At 52.7% G+C, this 19,483-nt stretch overlaps 1 protein-coding gene across 2 annotated transcripts in view; it reads right to left on the bottom strand.

Moving 5' to 3' along the window:
- The window catches only part of LOC134568477 (oocyte zinc finger protein XlCOF6.1-like), a 234,996-nt gene that overhangs the window by 6,095 nt on the left and 209,418 nt on the right, over positions 1–19,483 (bottom strand). Inside the window, exon 1 of one of the 2 annotated variants that reach the window (XM_063427092.1) lies at positions 14,997–15,026. The exons of the other annotated variant lie outside the window; for it this stretch is intronic. The gene's annotated coding sequence lies outside the window, so the exon portion shown is untranslated. Of the gene's footprint in view, positions 1–14,996; positions 15,027–19,483 lie in introns of those variants that run through there. 2 annotated transcript variants of the gene reach the window in all.

The raw sequence follows: 19,483 nt of genomic DNA, 5'->3' as shown, positions 1-19,483 counted from the left end.
AAGCCAGGATGCATTGTGGGGATGTTTTACTGCTGTATGTCTGTAATTGGTACTTGTCTGTCCGTTGTTACAGTCTTCCATCTGGTCCCCTAGGGGAGTGTCCACCAGGTGGGAGACCTGCATAAATACAGGTAGCCCTCAATAAACAGACCACTGCTTGACCCTCAACACAGAGCCTTGTCTCGTTCTTGGGGGGATTCACTGTATGCTGATAGGGACTGACTGCCAGGAGTGTAAGCCGCTTGGGAGCTTTTCCTGTTTGTCTGCTAACAGCTATTCGTGAGGTTCCGGTTCGGGAGTTTGGAGTGCTACCTTATTCCCTTGTATGCAGTTCGGGAGTTTGGTGCATTCACTTATATCCAATTCGTGAGTTTTGGTGATTTTACAGTAGCTGTGCCTGTCTGTGAAAACGGGATTATCGCCTAAACGGATTTTAACCACTTGTCTGCTGAAACTGTCCGTTACACTGACCCTTCAGCCTGCTTCCTTGAGCTTCTGGCAAAGATATCTCTAATGAGACAGAGAGGGGTATTTTTTATATACACCCCTATTTACTTATTAACCCTTAATAGGGAACACATGGGATGGGCGGCACGATTGTAACCAGGCTGCGTGATATAAAGTAAATACAAATACAAAAAGAGAAGTCCTGCGCTCACTCCCATCACTGCTGGGCCGGCAGCAAGGACTACAGTACACATCAGCCCCAATATATAGTAAAAACCAAAGAAAATAAAAAGTTACCTGAGGGGGCACCCTCAGGGCACTAAAGTGGCAGGAAAATGAGTATGTTTTCCTGGCACTATAGTGGTCCTTTAAATTGGCACTTCGGATGCAGCCGAAGTGCCGAAGTAGTCGAAGTGGCCGCCATTCGACAAACGAACACGTGGCAGCGGCCATCTTTGTTCATTCTAACGAGGTCAGCGGTATGTGTAGCCAAATCCATGGAACTGAAATCGACTACACATTTCAACGAACACCGCTGACCCTTACCTTCTCCTACACTCCGTTTCAGCTGCAGAGACTAAGTCCGTTTGGCAGTTTGAACTCACTGCTATACTAAGCTAAATGCACGAACAGCCCCGTTCGTGCATTCGAATGGGACTTAGTCATTTTTCTGTGTAAAATAGACCGACTGCACAGCCCAAATCTATGGAACTGTTTAGGGCAGGAAAATGTGCTTGCGGTCGGTCATAAAGGACTCCCAGCTAACTTTATCTACTGGATGGATTTCTCTGATTTTTGAGAGTGTTTGTGTTTAAAGTGTGCCGATTCTGAATATGTAATCTTTAAAGTTATAGTACATGTATAATTATGTTAACCCATTGTGTACCATAATTATATCACAGGCAGACGGTAGGATTTTGTGTATAATTGCTGGGAGCGTTTTCTGTAATGTACGTGTGTTATTGGTTGTTCTGTAAAACCCTGTGGGTGGTACTATGTAGGGAAAACCTGCATAAAAGGGTGCCAAGTAAAACAGATCTTCTTGACCCTCAACACGTAGTCTTGTCTCGTGATTGGAGGGAACTGCTATATCACACTGGGGATTGCTATGCTCTGCATACTCCCCTGAGCTTGAATCACTTAGCTCTTTTAAGAGCTTGTTCCTGATACAGTCTCCTGGAGGAGAGGTCTTCCCCACACAGACCTGGATGCTGGAGGTTCATACAGGGTGGAAGGAAGAGGTTTTTCCCACACGGTCCTGGAGGACAGAAGCTGATCCAGGGTGGAAGAAAGACGTCGAGACTCCAGTCAAGCTACGGCGGGTTGCGGAATCTGCGGTGGTTGTGGTCCTCGGCGCAAGCTAGGAAGCGTCCATCAACGGAGGGTACTCGGTCGGAGTACGGGGAGCTCAGTTACAGTGGTGGCAGCGGTGGGATGGCTTCCCTAGTGCGAGGAGCAGCATCCTGGGAACACCAAGCAAGCCAGGAGTATTGGTATAGTGACGTACGGTTTGCCGCTATACCGAAGGGGCGGTTGGCTCTCTACGGGCCCAACCCAACGGAGGAACGTGTACAGAGAATGAGGAGAGAACTGGCCGAGGGTCTGCAGGAGGAAGCAGAATATTGGGCAGAGATGGCGAAGTATTCTGTCCCTGCGCCCCAACAACAACATATCCTCCAGGGAGCCGAAGGTGTCGTCCTTCCACCCCAGCGGCAGTGTGAGTTCCAGGGAGCCGAAAGTGCCGTCCTTCCTCCCCAGCGGCAGTGTGAGTTCCAGGGAGCCGAAGGTGCCGTCCTTCCTCCCCAGCGGCAGTGTGAGTTCCAGGGAGCCAAAGGTGTCGTCCTTCCTCCCCAGCGGCAGTGTGAGTTCCAGGGAGCCGAAGAGGTCGTCCTTCCTCCCCAGCGGCAGTGTGAGTTTCAGGGAGCCGAAGGTGTCGTCCTCCCCCCCAGCAGCAGTGTGTCCTACAGGGAGAAGAGACAGTTGGTCTCTCTCCCCAGCAGCAGGACAATGTTATGGGAGTGGAGACAGTCGGTCTCCCTCTCCAGCGGCAGCCTGTGTTTCAGGGAGAGGAGCACAGCACCGTCTCTCCCCAGCGGCAGCTTACGCTACCAAGGGGAGGCACCAATCTTCCAGATGGCGCAGATGGGACCGTGGTCTCTGTGCCTGACCCACAGGGATGCTGGACAGCCTGTCCAGATCCCCAGCTACCATCGCCAGAGTACCAGGAGGAGGGGGTAAGTGATGTCTTCCCTCCCCAACCAAGTCCCCAACAGTCTACCCCAGCAGAAGCGCTGGCAGCAGGGCAGAGCGCTGCCCCATCACCCCAGAGGAATACCCAGGTGCAGTACCTGTTTGTTGTGGGTGAGCTACCCTGGCACTTGTTTATTGTGGGTGGGCGGATCAACTAACTTAGGCACTGACCGACAGAAGGTCAGGTGCCTGGTTAGTCTTCCCCTCAAAGGGGAGATGTGTGACGAAGTGCCCTTCGCCACTTTGTCCTAGAGAGGCCTGCTTGCCTGCCTCCTCCCCTGCGACTATGGCCCCTGAGAGATTGTACTCTCTTAAACCAGCATTTGGGCTTATGGACTTTTATTGGACTGTGTATGGCCCTTTAGGAACCGTCTGTGGGCACATTGTGACTTTGGTGAACAATGCCCCTTGAAGAGTATGGCCCCTGGAAGATATTGCCTGTTAAAGACTATTTTAGCAGATTGGATTTTAAAAGACTCTTGCCGGGGGCGGAGCCAGCCTTTGAGCCGCATGGACGTGCAGTAGCTGAGCTCCCTAATCTAGAGACCGCAATCCTTCGCCATCGGGCACTTTCATAAGAAAAAATGGGACATCCTAAACGTTCCAATGCAGGACACCAATCACCCAACAAGACCCCTGGTGTAAAAAACGGGGTTTTAACCACATACTTCAGGGACTCGGCCGAGTCCCAGAACGACTCTGAAGGCCCAAATATGGCGCCGGACCCGCCACCATCCGGCCCCGCACCAGCCAGCCCTTCGGGATCGGACCAATCGAGCCAGACGACACGCGCTCAAGACGCCGACATCAAAAGGCTAATCAGAGCCCTACCATCAAAAACAGACCTGGCCGCAATGTTAAATAAACTCGAAAACGCATTTCAAACAAAGCTAGACGCTATTGTCGCAGACTTCCAAGAAACAAAAAACAGAGTCTCAGCATTGGAAGAGGAAAAGGACGACACACAGGCCCAGCTAGGCACACTCCAGGAGGCCATAGAAGCCCAAAAGACCCAGTTCGCCTTCCTCCAACGCTCCTTAGACGACCTGGACAACAGGGGCCGTCGTAACAACCTGAGGCTCAAAGGCCTCCCCGAAAGGGAAAAAGAAAACTTACCAGACACCGTCACGGAACTGATAAACTTAATATTAAACAGACCAGTGGACACACCCGTGATCATAGATAGAGTGCACAGGGCCCTCCGCCCACGCAATACCACATCCGATGCCCCCCGCGACGTGATCTGTAAACTCCACTACTACACAGAAAAGAACGCGGTCCTGGAGGCCTTGCGCTCTTCACAGCAGCCGCTCCTATATAGGGGTGCACCAGTAGCTATCTACCCGGACTTATCCTGGCTGACTCTGCAGGCTCGCAGGGCCCTGAAGCCTATCACAGATCAGCTACGCAGCAGGAACCTCCGCTATCACTGGGGTTTTCCCTTCGCCCTCACCACGACATTCCAGGGCGTCACCCACACGATATCATCCCCGCTCAATGTACTGGCGTTCCTGAGAGCATTGGAACTGCCTGATGTCCGCATAACGGACTGGTACGGCCCAATCCCGCCGCCAAACCCCCCACGGAGACTCCCTCAACGCAACCCTGGATGGCAAACACCACGGAACACAAGATCGGGCCCAGTGGAACGTACGCCCGAAGATGCAGCCCAGTTCCACTAACCTCATCCTAAACCAAGACAGCCCGCGGCCGGACTGCAGTATACCACCGTGCCGCCAACCACACACTACACACAGCCGGTCAACGATATCCTACTTAGCCAACTGACCTACCTGGCTCCTCTAATAACCTGCTTGGGAGCGAAGACCACGAACCTCATGGCCTCTCACCGAAACCAAGGAAATCCGACAGCTGGTACCAGAGACACGCAAGTACCCCAACCCCTGGGAGCCCAAACCTAGGCATCCCCAAGGCCACCCCACAACCCCCTTCCCCATTCTTTCTACCCCTAAGAATATCCCCCCACTAAACAAACATTTAAATAAAAAAAATAAAAAAAATATATCATACCGAAAAAAATACAAAAAACACTGAAAAATTAATAAAATATTAAATAAAAATATATATAATCCAAACCCACCAAACATCCTCCTACCACCCTCCCTTGCCCATGACGCTATAAAGATCGAACTGCAGATGCCACAACCCCCCATGAACCAGATAGCAAGCAAAGCTCCACATAAGTGCTCCAACTAGCAACGATACATGGCATAATGTACTGTAAATTGCGACAACTACGCTCACTATGATCAGTGGCGGAGTCACCTTTAACATAGGGCATAGAACCCCCAAAACAGAAGGGAAAACGTATGTATTTAAATGTAACTGCCTATATATGTGATGAACAAATGATTGCTGATCCCAGACACAAAAAAAATAAATAAATAATGGCTAAATAATAACCTAAACCCACCCAACATCCTCCTGACACCCCCACCTTGCCCATAACGCTATAAAGTTTGAGCCACAGACGTCCCAACCCCCCACGGTAACAAGCAATGCTCCACATATGTGCTACAAATAGTAAATGTATATAGCATAATGTACTGTAACCTGCTGAAGAAGACTGCCTGCTGTGTAAATGTAAATGACAACTATGCCCACTATGGGGAGTAACGGAGACACCTTTAACACAGAGCATAGAACCCCCAAAACAGGAAGGTAAATGTACTTGTTTATTTATTTATTTATTCCCTCATAACTCGAACTAAGCACCCAGGAGTGACCTAGATTCCATATCCATAGAGGAGTACACAGACGAAGATTTAAACCCCTCAAAATCAACCTATCTCCCTTCCCAGGGAGCACCCACACAGTGCTGGGTCCAACTCACAGGTAACACCATTACATAACACACGCTCTGGCGCCACCCTAGCGCCTTCTGCAGAGGTGTCTCTGTTGCTTTCCGTGGGCACGACTCAAAGTTCCCTGTCTCATCATAACAGGGTTGAAAAGTTGCCTATCTATATGTATTGTACAAATGATTGCTGAACTCCGAAAAATGCATGCCTGTGACCAGCTTACCATCCTCTGGGGGGCCGCGGAGCTCCGGGGAGTCTGGGGAACCACCTCGGGCAGACCTCAGACACGCCTATCCCCCACCCTTAATCCAGCTAGACCACCCAGAGCCGCTCTCGTAAGCTGCGCTAACTACCTTTCCCCATGTACCTTTTCCCAGCGGGTGGGCACCGAACGGGCTACAACCACTGCCACATAACACACCAAACCGGCAGATCCCCGATAGACACAGCCCTAAGCGTCTTCTCCCCCGCCCCCCCCCCCCCCTCCTGGTACACCCACTATCTGATATACCTCACTCCTAAGAAGCCATGAATAAACCTCACAAATCCAACCAATAGAGACAAAAAGGACTCACTCCCAATGCCCCAACCGCACACAAGCAGAGTACCGACATGCACTACAGAATGAGACCACCCTACACAGAGAAGCCCACCCACTCACTCACAACCAAAACACGTAACCGGGCACACAACAACCGGCATACACCTACAGGCCGTAGACCACAGTCCACACGAAGACAAGACTTTTTTCCCATATTGATAACGCCGTATTGGCGAAACGCGTTTATGGTTATAATATTATGTATTTTAAATATTAAAGTATATTTTGTTACTTTTAATTGTATTTTTTATACATATTTATCTACTTTTTACCTGGCATTTTAATCATCACTCCGGACTCCAAGTAATCCTAGGTGGGGATAATACCACCAGCGCTATCAATAGAGAGCAGTTGTTCTGCTCCCCCCTTGTGAGTACCCATTTTATTTCTTTATTTTACTAATTAGCTTTTTATCCAGTGTGCACTATTGGTTGTTTCTCTCTACCCGAGTGCCTATCGTATCAAGAACGGAGAAAATTTTCCACAGACGAAGGATACCTACTGTATATCCCATAAGCGGGGATTATACCGCTGAACGCCCTTCCCACCTGAGCAGGTTTTAGCTCTCTCAAATGTGAGTTTGCATTCACAAGTTTTATATATTTTATTTACTTATATTTTAACTTACTACACTATCTGGCTTCCTGTATATACCCTTTTGTCTCCTACATATGAGTGGATTTACAAGGAAGAATCAAATGAGGACAATCGTTGCAGACTGAATATTGCCGTACTAGACGACTGCACGAGACACTCTTAGATAAGACTTTCTCCTTTTTATCCATTTATTTTATTTGGACTATTTATTTTACTATTACTAGGCGCAGCTTTTATTGTTTTTTCCTAGGTTTTACAGGGGCCTCTATCCTGGAGACAAAGGGGAAAGTAATCCAATTATCCGGGGCTAGAGGCAGACTCCATTGAGCACATGGTTGCAACAAGACATAAAACACTTTAAAATACATACAATCACCTTTTACACATAACACACAGACATTTCACATATCCCCAGATAGCTGGGATCTGAACGCACACAACTACCGAATAGCGCTCAGATCCACACAGTTCAATTGCCATGGAGCTAAAGTCTTTCATTATATGAATGGGCTCCATGGCATAGCTATCTGGGGTATCACCGCTCACACAGGGCAAGTACCGAATGGCCCCACTGTGTTTAAAGGGCCAGAATGAGTGACATGCACTCTGTTAGGGGCGAATACATTTTTTAAAAGGGCCCAATCTCCCAGGGCCATAGTCCAAAGGCAGCAGGCGGGCCACCAGGCTCCTCCAATGCAATGTGGCGAGATTGGTCTCGTCACAGAAACCACCAACGGCAAACCACAAGAGATGGGAACAACAAGGGAACCCCCTAACCCATGCAGCACCTATCCACGACCCCTAGACGCAACCACTACAAAGCGAAAAACAGAGGACAGGTAATGGGAACAAAAAACACAGCCCAGAACACAACCACCAACATCAACGCATCCTAAAAAACACCACACCGAAGCCACAGCAACAATCACCACTCCCCGCCCATACCTGTGCCCACGCTACCACAGCAGAAACACAATAGTCCCCCATACAACATCCCCCTCCCCTCACAACAGAACAGATCAGTGACCACACGGAAAGACCACTCGCACGGAATGAAACACACCCATGGTGACGAAGCACACAACCCACAGAGATGGGGGACCACAATCCCAGACCCCCGCCACAACCACAACCCCACATTCACGCACTAACCCACCCAAACCCACCTATCAAAGAGACGAAAAACTAACAAACATCTGACCGCAACCGCGGAGGAGGATGACTCCCAACCACAAGAACCAGCAGACTCCGGGACACACAGGGACCACAGATCAGACTATGAACCTCTGATTAGGGATCGACCGATTATTGGTTTTACCGATATAATCGGCCGATATTCGGTATTTTCGGCAATATCGGTATCGGCCAATATAGATAGCGATATTGCCGATAATACCTCCTAGAACCGCCAGGCTTATTACAAGCCCGGCGGTCCTGGGGGGGCGGGCAGCATGCGCTTACTCACCTCCCAGCAGCTCCTCCAGCTCCCCAGTGTAAGTCTTGCGAGACCTGCGGCCGTCAGAGCGTTGCCATGGGTTACCATGGCAACGCTCCGCGCGGCACGCTGGCCGCGAGACTTACACTGGGGAGCTGGAGGAGCTGCTGGGAGTTGAGTAAGCGCTTGCTGCCCGCCCCCCCCACAGCTCAGCCAATGCCACTGGACCACCAGGGACTGCTATATCTCCCCTCCCTGGCCAAGTATGAAACAGGGAGGGGGCACAACAAAAATAATAATAATTAAATATAAAAAAATAATAATTTAATAAAAAAATGCCCCCTCACACACACACACACTCCATTATATACACATACACTACACAAACACACTGTGTATATAATGCAGTGTGTTTGTTTGTATAGTGTGTTTGTATAGTGTGTGTATATAATGCAGTGTGTTTATAAAATGCACACTATATACACACACACACTATACAAATACACTGAATTATATAAACACACTATACAAACACACTGCATTATATAAACACACTACACAAACACACTGCATTATATACACAGTGTGTTTGTGTAGTGTGTTTATATAATTCAGTGTGTGTTTGTGTAGTGTGTTTATATAATGCACACTGCATTATATACTCACACTATACAAACACACACACTCTGCATTATATAAACACACTACATTCACTATACACACACACTACACAAATACACACTCTGCATTCCCTATATACACACACACTACACAAACACACACACTTTGCATTTAGTATATACAGCATTCACTTTACACACACACTGCATTCACTTTACGCACACTACACAAACACTCTGCTTTCATTATATACACACTACACTAATACACACTGCATCCACTACACACACAAGACATACACACTGCATCCACTACACACACAAGACAAACACACTGCATCCACTACACACACTAGACAAATACACACTGCATACACTACACAAACACACACACACTGCATACACTGCATCCACAACACACACACTACACAAACACACACACTGCATCCACAACACACACACTACATCCACAAACACACACTGCATCCACTACACACACTGCATCCACTACACACACTGCATCCACTACACACACTGCATCCACTACACACACTGCATCCACTACACACACTGCATCCACTACACAAATACACACAGCTCCCCTGTCTAAACACACTGCATACACTACACATGGCATGTATATTTTGTGCATTTACCTTTAGAAATAGTTTTTATTTTCCAAAATGGTAAATGTACAGAATATCGGCAATTATATCGGCTATCGCCTGAAAGTTCACAGAATATCGGTATCGGCTCTAAAAAATCAATATCGGTCAATCCCTACCTCTGATCCTCGTCCCTCCCCCCTCCCCCACAGACCCATAGAAACACCCGCTCCACCTACCACAAAAACACAATCCCTTACTACTACCACATAGATGCTATTTGGTTCAAATGTACAATTTACCCTGAATTTTTTTTTTTTTTTTCGTTCTTTGTTCGCTTATAACATGACAAGGTTACAATTATCACATGTCCAAACAATGGAGAAAAACCTGACCGATGGAAGCAGGGAGGCATCACCCATACGGGGACCCTTTTACCTACCAACACGTCCTCACCCTGATACTTAACCATGAAAACCCTTGCACCCCGACAATGGGCTTCTGCGCAAGCCCCTGCATTAACATTAATATGTAACTCTGGCTCGATGCCACACTGGTTGTAATTTGTTACTATTACGATGGTTTAACTCTCGTTGCAACATTATCCTATAACATAAAATGTGCATTTATTGGTATATGTTGATTGATATACTGGCAATAGCTGTTGTGGCTTTGCCAGCCTTCCTGTATTTTTCATGCACTATTAAATAAAGAATTATAAAAAAAAAGACTCTTGCTGCCCCTTTAAATTGTTCTGCAGCTCTAAATTGGCACTTCGGATGCAGCCGAAGTGGCCGTCATTCGATAAACGAACACGTGGTGGCGGCGGCCATCTTTGTTCATTCGAACGAGGTCAGCGGTATGTGTAGCCAAATCCATGGAACTGAAATCGGCTACACATTTCAACGAACACCTCTGACCCTTACCTTCTCCTACACTCCGTTTTCAGCTGCAGAGACTAAGTCCTGTTCGGCAGTTTGAACTCACTGCTATACTAAGCTAAATGCACGAACTGCCCCGTTTTCTGTGTAAAATAGACCGACCGCACAGCCCAAATCTATGGAACTGTTTTGGGCAGGAAAATGTGCTTGCAATCGGTCATAAAGGACTCCCAGCTAACTTTTTATCTACTGGATGGATTTATCTGATTTTTGAGAGTGTTTATGTTAAAGTGTGCTGTGTCAGGACTTACAATTAAAATCCTCTCCGGCTACGTTCTGACACTTCCGGTATGCGGAACAAGTCTCCGCCCCCTTCTCTGATGCGGCTCATTCTGTGGTGACCAAGTTGGTAGCTCCTCCTTCTGAGAAGACTATAACTGTGATAGGAGCTACTGGGAAAAGCACTGCTAGACCGATTCTCAGGAGTTGTACATGCATTTTAGGAGGCCATTTTGTTAAGCACCAGTTCCTATACATGCTGGAGTGTCCAGTTCAGCTTCTAGGACGAGATCTATTGGCAAAGCTTCAAGCTCAGATGACATTTCTGCCCCCCTCTCTCTCTCTCTCCATGTTCCCCCCTCTCTCTCTCTCTGTTCCCCCTCTCTCCATGTTCCCCCCTCTCTCTCTCTTCCCCCCTCTCTCCATGTCCACCCCTCTCTCTCTCCATGTTCCCCCCCCTCTCTCTCTCTCTCTCTCTCTCTGTTCCCCACTCTCTCCATGTCCACCCCTCTCTCTCTCTGTTCCCCCCTCTCTCCATGTCCACCCCCCTCTCTCTCTCTCTGTTCCCCCCCCTCCTTCTCTCTCTCCCTCCATGTTCCCCCCTATCTCTCTCTCCATGTTCCCCCTCTCCCCCCCTCTCTCTCTCTCTCCATGTCCCCCCTCTCTCTCTCCATGCCCCCCCTCTCTCTCTCCATGTCCCCCCTCTCTCTCTCCATGTCCCCCCTCTCTCTCTCCATGTCCCCCCTCTCTCTCTCCATGTCCCCCCTCTCTCTCTCCATGTCCCCCCTCTCTCTCCATGTCCCCCCTCTCTCTCTCTCTCTCTCTCTCTACATGTTCCCCCCTCTCTCTCTCTCTCCATGTCCCCCCTCTCTCTCTCCATGTCCCCCCCTCTCTCTCCATGTCCCCCCCTCTCTCTCCATGTCCCCCCCTCTCTCTCCATGTCCCTCCTCTCTCTCTCTCCATGTCCCCCCTCTCTCTCTCTCTCTCCATGTCCCTCCCTCTCTCTCTCCATGTCCCTCCCTCCATGTTCCTCTCTCTCTCCATGTTCCTCTCTCTCTCTCCATGTTCCTCTCTCTCTCTCCATGTTCCTCTCTCTCTCTCCATGTTCCTCTCTCTCTCTCTCTCTCCATGTCCCCCCCTCTCTCTCCATGTCCCCCCCTCTCTCTCTCTCCATGTCCCCCCCTCTCTCTCTCTCTCTCCATGTCCCCCCCTCTCTCTCTCTCTCTCCATGTCCCCCCTCTCTCTCTCTCTCTCCATGTCCCCCCTCTCTCTCTCCATGTCCCCCCTCTCTCTCTCTCCATGTCCCCCCTCTCTCTCTCTCTCTCCATGTCCCCCCTCTCTCTCTCTCCATGTCCCCCCTCTCTCTCTCTCCATGTCCCCCCTCTCTCTCTCTCTCCATGTCCCCCCTCTCTCTCTCTCTCCATGTCCCCCCTCTCTCTCTCTCTCCATGTCCCCCCTCTCTCTCTCTCTCCATGTCCCCCCTCTCTCTCTCTCTCCATGTCCCCCCTCTCTCTCTCTCTCCATGCCCCCCTCTCTCTCTCTCCATGTCCCCCCCTCTCTCTCTCCATGCCCCCCCTCTCTCTCTCCATGTCCCCCCTCTCTCTCTCTCCATGTCCCCCCTCTCTCTCTCTCCATGTCCCCCCTCTCTCTCTCTCCATGCCCCCCTCTCTCTCTCTCCATGCCCCCCTCTCTCTCTCTTCATGTCCCCCTCTCTCTCTCCATGTCCCCCCTCTCTCTCCATGTCCCCCCTCTCTCTCCATGTCCCCCCTCTCTCTCCATGTCCCCCCTCTCTCTCTCTCTCTCCATGTCCCCCTCTCTCTCTCTCTCTCTCTCCATGTCCCCCCTCTCTCTCTCTCTCTCCATGTCCCCCCTCTCTCTCTCTCTCCATGTCCCCCCTCTCTCTCTCTCTCCATGTCCCCCTCTCTCTCTCCATGTCCCCCTCTCTCTCTCTCCATGTCCCCCCTCTCTCTCTCTCTCCATGTCCCCCCTCTCTCTCTCTCCATGTCCCCCCTCTCTCTCTCTCTCCATGTCCCCCTCTCTCTCTCTCCATGTCCCCCTCTCTCTCTCTCCATGTCCCCCTCTCTCTCTCTCCATGTCCCCCTCTCTCTCTCTCCATGTCCCCCCCCTCTCTCTCTCTCCATGTCCCCCCTCTCTCTCTCTCTCCATGTCCCCCCTCTCTCTCTCTCTCTCTCTCTCCATGTCCCCCCTCCCTCTCTCTCTCTCCATGTCCCCCCTCCCTCTCTCTCTCCATGTCCCCCCTCCCTCTCTCTCTCTCCATGTCCCCCCTCCCTCTCTCTCTCCATGTCCCCCCTCCCTCTCTCTCTCCATGTCCCCCCTCCCTCTCTCTCCATGTCCCCCCTCCCTCTCTCTCTCTCCATGTCCCCCTCCCTCTCTCTCTCTCCATGTCCCCCCTCCCTCTCTCTCTCTCCATGTCCCCCCTCTCTCTCCATGTCCCCCCTCTCTCTCTCCATGTCCCCCCTCTCTCTCTCCATGTCCCCCCTCTCTCTCTCCATGTCCCCCCCCTCTCTCTCTCTCCATGTCCCCCCCCTCTCTCTCTCTCCATGTCCCCCCCCTCTCTCTCTCTCTCCATGTCCCCTCTCTCTCTCTCCATGTCCCCCTCTCTCTCTCTCCATGTCCCCCTCTCTCTCTCCATGTCCCCCCTCTCTCTCTCCATGTCCCCCCCCTCTCTCTCTCTCCATGTCCCCCCTCTCTCTCTCCATGTCCCCCCTCTCTCTCCCTCTCCATGTTCCCCTTTCTCTCTCTCTCTATGTTCCCCCCCTCTCTCTCTCTCCATGTTCCCCCTCTCTCTCTCCATGTTCCCCCTCTCTCTCTCTCTCCATGTTCCCCCCTCTCTCTCTCTCTCCATGTTCCCCCCTCTCTCCATGTTCCCCCCCTCTCTCTCTCTCTATGTTCCCCCTCTCTCTCTCCATGTTCCCCCCTCTCTCTCTCTCTCTCCATGTTCCCCCTCTCTCTCTCTCTCTCTCTCTATGTTCCCCCCCTCTCTCTCTCTCCATGTCCCCCCTCTCTCTCTCCATGTCCCCCCTCTCTCTCTCCATGCCCCCCCTCTCTCTCTCCATGTCCCCCCCTCTCTCTCTCCATGCCCCCCCCTCTCTCTCTCCATGTCTCCCCCCCTCTCTCTCTCTCTCTCTCCATGTCCCCCCTCCTCTCTCTCCATGTCCCCCCTCTCTCTCTCCATGCCCCCCCTCTCTCTCTCCATGTCCCCCCCATCTCTCTCTCCCCATGTCCCCCCTCTCTCTCTCCATGTCCCCCCCTCTCTCTCTCTCCATGTTTCCCCCCTCTCTCTCTCTATGTTCCCCCCCTCTCTCTCTCTCCATGTTCCCCCCTCTCTCTCTCTCTCTCCATGTTCCCCCTTGTCTCTCTCTCCATGTTCCCCCTTGTCTCTCTCTCTCCATGTTCCCCCTTGTCTCTCTCTCTCTATGTTCCCCCTCTCCTTCTCTCTCTCTCCATGTTTCCCCCCCTCTCTCTCTCTCTCCATGTTCCCCCCCTCTCTCTCTCTCTCTCTCCATGTTTCCCCCTCTCTCTCTCTCTCTCTCCATGTTTCCCCCTCTCTCTCTCTCTCTCCATGTTTCCCCCCCTCTCTCTCTCTCCATGTTTCCCCCCCTCTCTCTCTCTCCATGTTTCCCCCCCCTCTCTCTCTCCATGTTCCCCCTTCTCTCTCTCTCTCCATGTTCCCCCTTCTCTCTCTCTCCATGTTCCCCCTCTCCTTCTCTCTCTCTCCATGTTTCCCCCCCTCTCTCTCTCTCTCTCTCCATGTTTCCCCCCCCTCTCTCTCTCTCTCTCTCTCTCCATGTTCCCCCTCTCCTCCTCTCTCTCTCTCCATGTTCCCCCTCTCCTCCTCTCTCTCTCTCCATGTTCCCCCTCTCCTCTCTCTCTCTCTCTCTCCATGTTCCCCCCTCTCTCTCTCTCTCTCTCCATGTTCCCCCCTCTCTCTCCTTCTCTCTCCATGTTCCCCCCTCTCCATGTTCCCCCCTCTCTCTCTCTCTCCATGTTCCCCCCTCTCTCTCCATGTTCCCCCCTCTCCTTCTCTCTCTCTCTCCATGTTCCCCCCTCTCCTTCTCTCTCTCTCTCCATGTTCCCCCCTCTCCTTCTCTCTCTCTCTCCATGTTCCCCCTCTCTCTCTCTCTCTCCATGTTCCCCCCTCTCCTTCTCTCTCTCTCCATGTTCCCCCTCTCCTTCTCTCTCTCTCCATGTTCCCCCCTCTCCTTCTCTCTCTCTCCATGGTCCCCCCTCTCTCTCTCCATGTTCCCCCCCTCTCTCTCCCCATGTTTCCCCCCCCCCCCTCTCTCTCTCTCTCTCTCCATGTCCCCCCTCTCTCTCCCCCCCCATGTTCCCCCCTCTCCCCCCCCATGTTCCCCCCTCTCCCCCCATGTTAGTGTAATTGACTGATTAGTGATATTATTGCTCTGGATCCAGGAATAACCCAATAAACACAATGAACCCCGGACTCACTCAGCCAGCTCTGCACGGCGCACACTGAGTGACGTCACGCACTAGGAAAGCGGAAGTGACGTCAGTCATTGCGGCGTCATGATGGATGAGGGCAAGGATCCTGTTAATCCCGTGGAGTATTATGGGTAATGGACACTGACATTAAGGCTTGGAATTCTCACACAGCACAATGTGCCCGAACTGAGTGAAATCAATCCGCTAATGGCTTCCTGTTGCCCATACTGCCCTCATCCATCATGGCGCCGGCCGCCTCCGTGACGTCACTTCCTCTCCCCATCTCCAGCTGGGAGTGACAGTGACATGATGAGAGAGCAGGAGAACCTTTTCATTGCTCAGCTACATGGGAGCAGTGTAGTTGCTGTGATTATATATGAATGCACACTGAGTGACGTCACGGAGAACGCGCCGAATACAGGGGGGAAACTCCAACATGGCGACCGGAACTGACGTCACAGAGAGCGATCATCCCGGCGCCATGGTGGATTAGGGCAAAAAACCCCAGTACCTCACAGTCTGTCCCTCACCCCCCAATACCTCACAGCCTGTCCCTCACCCCCCCCCCCCAATACCTCACAGCCTGTCCCTCACCCCCCCCCCCCAATACCTCACAGCCTGTCCCTCACCCCCCCAATACCTCACAGCCTGTCCCTCACCCCCCAATACCTCACAGCCTGTCCCTCACCCCCCCAATACCTCACAGCCTGTCCCTCACCCCCCAATACCTCACAGCCTGTCCCTCACCCCCCCAATACCTCACAGCCTGTCCCTCACCCCCCAATACCTCACAGCCTGTCCCTCACCCCCCAATACCTCACAGCCTGTCCCTCACCCCCCCAATACCTCACAGCCTGTCCCTCACCCCCCCAATACCACACAGCCTGTCCCTCACCCCCCAATACATCACAGCCTGTCCCTCACCCCCCCAATACCTCACAGTCTGTCCCTCACCCCCCAATACCTCACAGTCTGTCCCTCACCCCCCCAATACCTCACAGTCTGTCCCTCACCCCCCCAATACCTCACAGCCTGTCCCTCACCCCCAATACCTCACAGTCTGTCCCTCACCCCCCAATACCTCACAGTCTGTCCCTCACACCCCAATACCTCACAGCCTGTCCCTCACCCCCCCAATACCTCACAGCCTGTCCCTCACCCCCCAATACCTCACAGCCTGTACCTCACCCCCCAATACCTCAGTCTGTCCCGCACCCCCAATACCTCACAGCCTGTCCCTCACAGCTTGTCCCTCACCCCAATACCTCACAGTCTGTCCCTCACCCCCCCAATACCACAGCCTGTCCCTCACCCCCCAATACCTCAGTCTGTCCCTCACCCCCAATACCTCACAGCCTGTCCCTCACCCCCCAATACCTCACAGCCTGTCCCTCACCCCCCAATACCTCAGTCTGTCCCTCACCCCCAATACCTCACAGCCTGTCCCTCACAGCTTGTCCCTCACCCCAATACCTCACAGTCTGTCCCTCACCCCCCCAATACCACAGCCTGTCCCTCACCCCCCAATACCTCACAGCCTGTCCCTCACCCCCCAATACCTCACAGCCTGTCCCTCACCCCCCAATACCTCAGTCTGTCCCTCACCCCCCAATACCTCACAGCCTGTCCCTCACCCCCCAATACCTCACAGCCTGTCCCTCACCCCCCCAATACCTCAGTCTGTCCCTCACCCCCCCAATACCTCAGTCTGTCCCTCACCCCCCAATACCTCACAGTCTGTCCCTCACCCCCCAATACCTCACAGCCTGTCCCTCGCCCCCCAATACCTCACAGCCTGTCCCTCACCCCCAATACCTCACATCCTGTCGCTCACCCCCCCAATACCTCACAGCCTGTCCCTCACCTCCAATACCTCACAGTCTGTCCCTCACCCCCCAATACCTCACAGTCTGTCCCTCACACCCCAATACCTCACAGCCTGTCCCTCACCCCCCCAATACCTCAAAGTCTGTCCCTCGCCCCCCAATACCTCACAGCCTGTCCCTCACCCCCCCCCCAATACCTCACAGCCTGTCCCTCACCCCCCAATACCTCACAGCCTGTCCCTCACCCCCCAATACCTCAGTCTGTCCCTCACCCCCAATACCTCACAGCCTGTCCCTCACAGCTTGTCCTTCACCCCAATACCTCATAGTCTGTCCCTCACCCCCCCAATACCACAGCCTGTCCCTCACCCCCCAATACCTCACAGCCTGTCCCTCACCCCCCAATACCTCACAGCCTGTCCCTCACCCCCCAATACCTCAGTCTGTCCCTCACCCCCCAATACCTCACAGCCTGTCCCTTACCCCCCAATACCTCACAGCCTGTCCCTCACCCCCCAATACCTCAGTCTGTCCCTCACCCCCCAATACCTCAGTCTGTCCCTCACCCCCCAATACCTCAGTCTGTCCCTCACCCCCCAATACCTCACAGTCTGTCCCTCACCCCCAATACCTCACAGCCTGTCCCTCACCCCCCAATACCTCACAGCCTGTCCCTCACCCCCAATACCTCACATCCTGTCCCTCACCCCCCCAATACCTCACAGCCTGTCCCTCACCCCCCAATACCTCACAGCCTGTCCCTCACCCCCCCAATACCTCACAGCCTGTCCCTCACCCCCCAATACCTCACAGCCTGTCCCTCACCCCCCAATACCTCACAGCCTGTCCCTCACCCCCCAATACCTCACAGCCTGTCCCTCACCCCCCCAATACCTCACAGTCTGTCCCTCACCCCCCAATACCTCACAGCCTGTCCCTCACCCCCAATACCTCACAGCCTGTCCCTCACCCCCCCAATACCTCACAGCCTGTCCCTCACCCCCCAATACCTCACAGCCTGTCCCTCACCCCCCCAATACCTCACAGCCTGTCCCTCACCCCCCAATACCTCACAGCCTGTCCCTCACCCCCCCCAATACCTCACAGCCTGTCCCTCACCCCCCAATACCTCACAGCCTGTCCCTCACCCCCCCAATACCTCACAGCCTGTCCCTCACCCCCCAATACCTCACAGCCTGTCCCTCACCCCCCAATACCTCACAGCCTGTCCCTCACCCCCCAATACCTCACAGCCTGTCCCTCACCCCCCAATACCTCACAGCCTGTCCCTCATCCCCCAATACCTCACAGCCTGTCCCTCACCCCCCCAATACCACAGCCTGTCCCTCACCCCCCAATACCTCACAGTCTGTCCCTCACCCCCCAATACCTCACAGCCTGTCCCTCACCCCCCCAATACCTCACAGCCTGTCCCTCACCCCCCAATACCTCACAGCCTGTCCCTCACCCCCCAATACCTCACAGCCTGTCCCTCACCCCCCAATACCTCACAGCCTGTCCCTCACCCCCCAATACCTCAGTCTGTCCCTCACCCCCCAATACCTCAGTCTGTCCCTCACCCCCAATACCTCACAGCCTGTCCCTCACCCCCCAATACCTCACAGCCTGTCCCTCACCCCAATACCTCACAGCCTGTCCCTCACCCCAATACCTCACAGTCTGTCCCTCACCCCCCAATACCACAGCCTGTCCCTCACCCCCAATACCTCACAGCCTGTCCCTCACCCCCCAATACCTCACAGTCTGTCCCTCACCCCCCAATACCTCACAGCCTGTCCCTCACCCCCCAATACCTCAGTCTGTCCCTCACCCCCCCAATACCTCACAGTCTGTCCCTCACCCCCCAATACCTCACAGCCTGTCCCTCAACCCCCAATACCTCAGTCTGTCCCTCACCCCCCCAATACCTCAGTCTGTCCCTCACCCCCAATACCTCACAGTCTGTCCCTCACCCCCAATACCTCACAGCCTGTCCCTCACCCTCCAATACCTCACAGCCTGTCCCTCACCCCAATACCTCACAGTCTGTCCCTCACCCCAATACCTTACAGCCTGTCCCTCACCCCCCAATACCTCACAGCCTGTCCCTCACCCCCCCAATACCTCACAGCCTGTCCCTCATCCCCCAATACCTCACAGCCTGTCCCTCACCCCTACAATACCTCACAGCCTGTCCCTCACCCCCCAATAACTCACAACCTGTCCCTCACCCCCTCAATACCTCACAGCCTGTCCCTCACCTCCCAATACCTCACAGCCTGTCTATTTTATTCACAGTACCTTAAGGCGGCTAAAAAATAGGTTGAAAAATAGGAGCAACACGTCTATGCATATTCCCATATTTCTTGTCCAATTTGAACTTAGTAGAAAGGAGAAGTTGCGCTTGCTCCCAAGTCCTCCTTAGGTTCTATAGGTGTTCTTCAACCATCCATCGGCATTCCCTTTGATGAAAATGCCGATGGGAGAACAACCGGATAAAAACCATAGTTCAAAAAGAAGGGACTTTGTTGAGTAGCATCAGACACTAGGCTGATGTGTGCAAACTCAGCTCAAGGAAGCAAACCAACCCAGTCATCATGATGGGCAGATTGTAGCAGATTGTGTTTGGCTACTATCCACAGTCCTTAAAGGACCA

This window comes from Pelobates fuscus, chromosome 7 (assembly GCF_036172605.1).
Source record: "Pelobates fuscus isolate aPelFus1 chromosome 7, aPelFus1.pri, whole genome shotgun sequence".
NCBI classification, from domain to species: Eukaryota; Metazoa; Chordata; class Amphibia; order Anura; family Pelobatidae; genus Pelobates; species Pelobates fuscus.
Note: the sequence above shows the minus strand (reverse complement) of the source record. Positions and strands in the feature narration are given on the sequence as shown.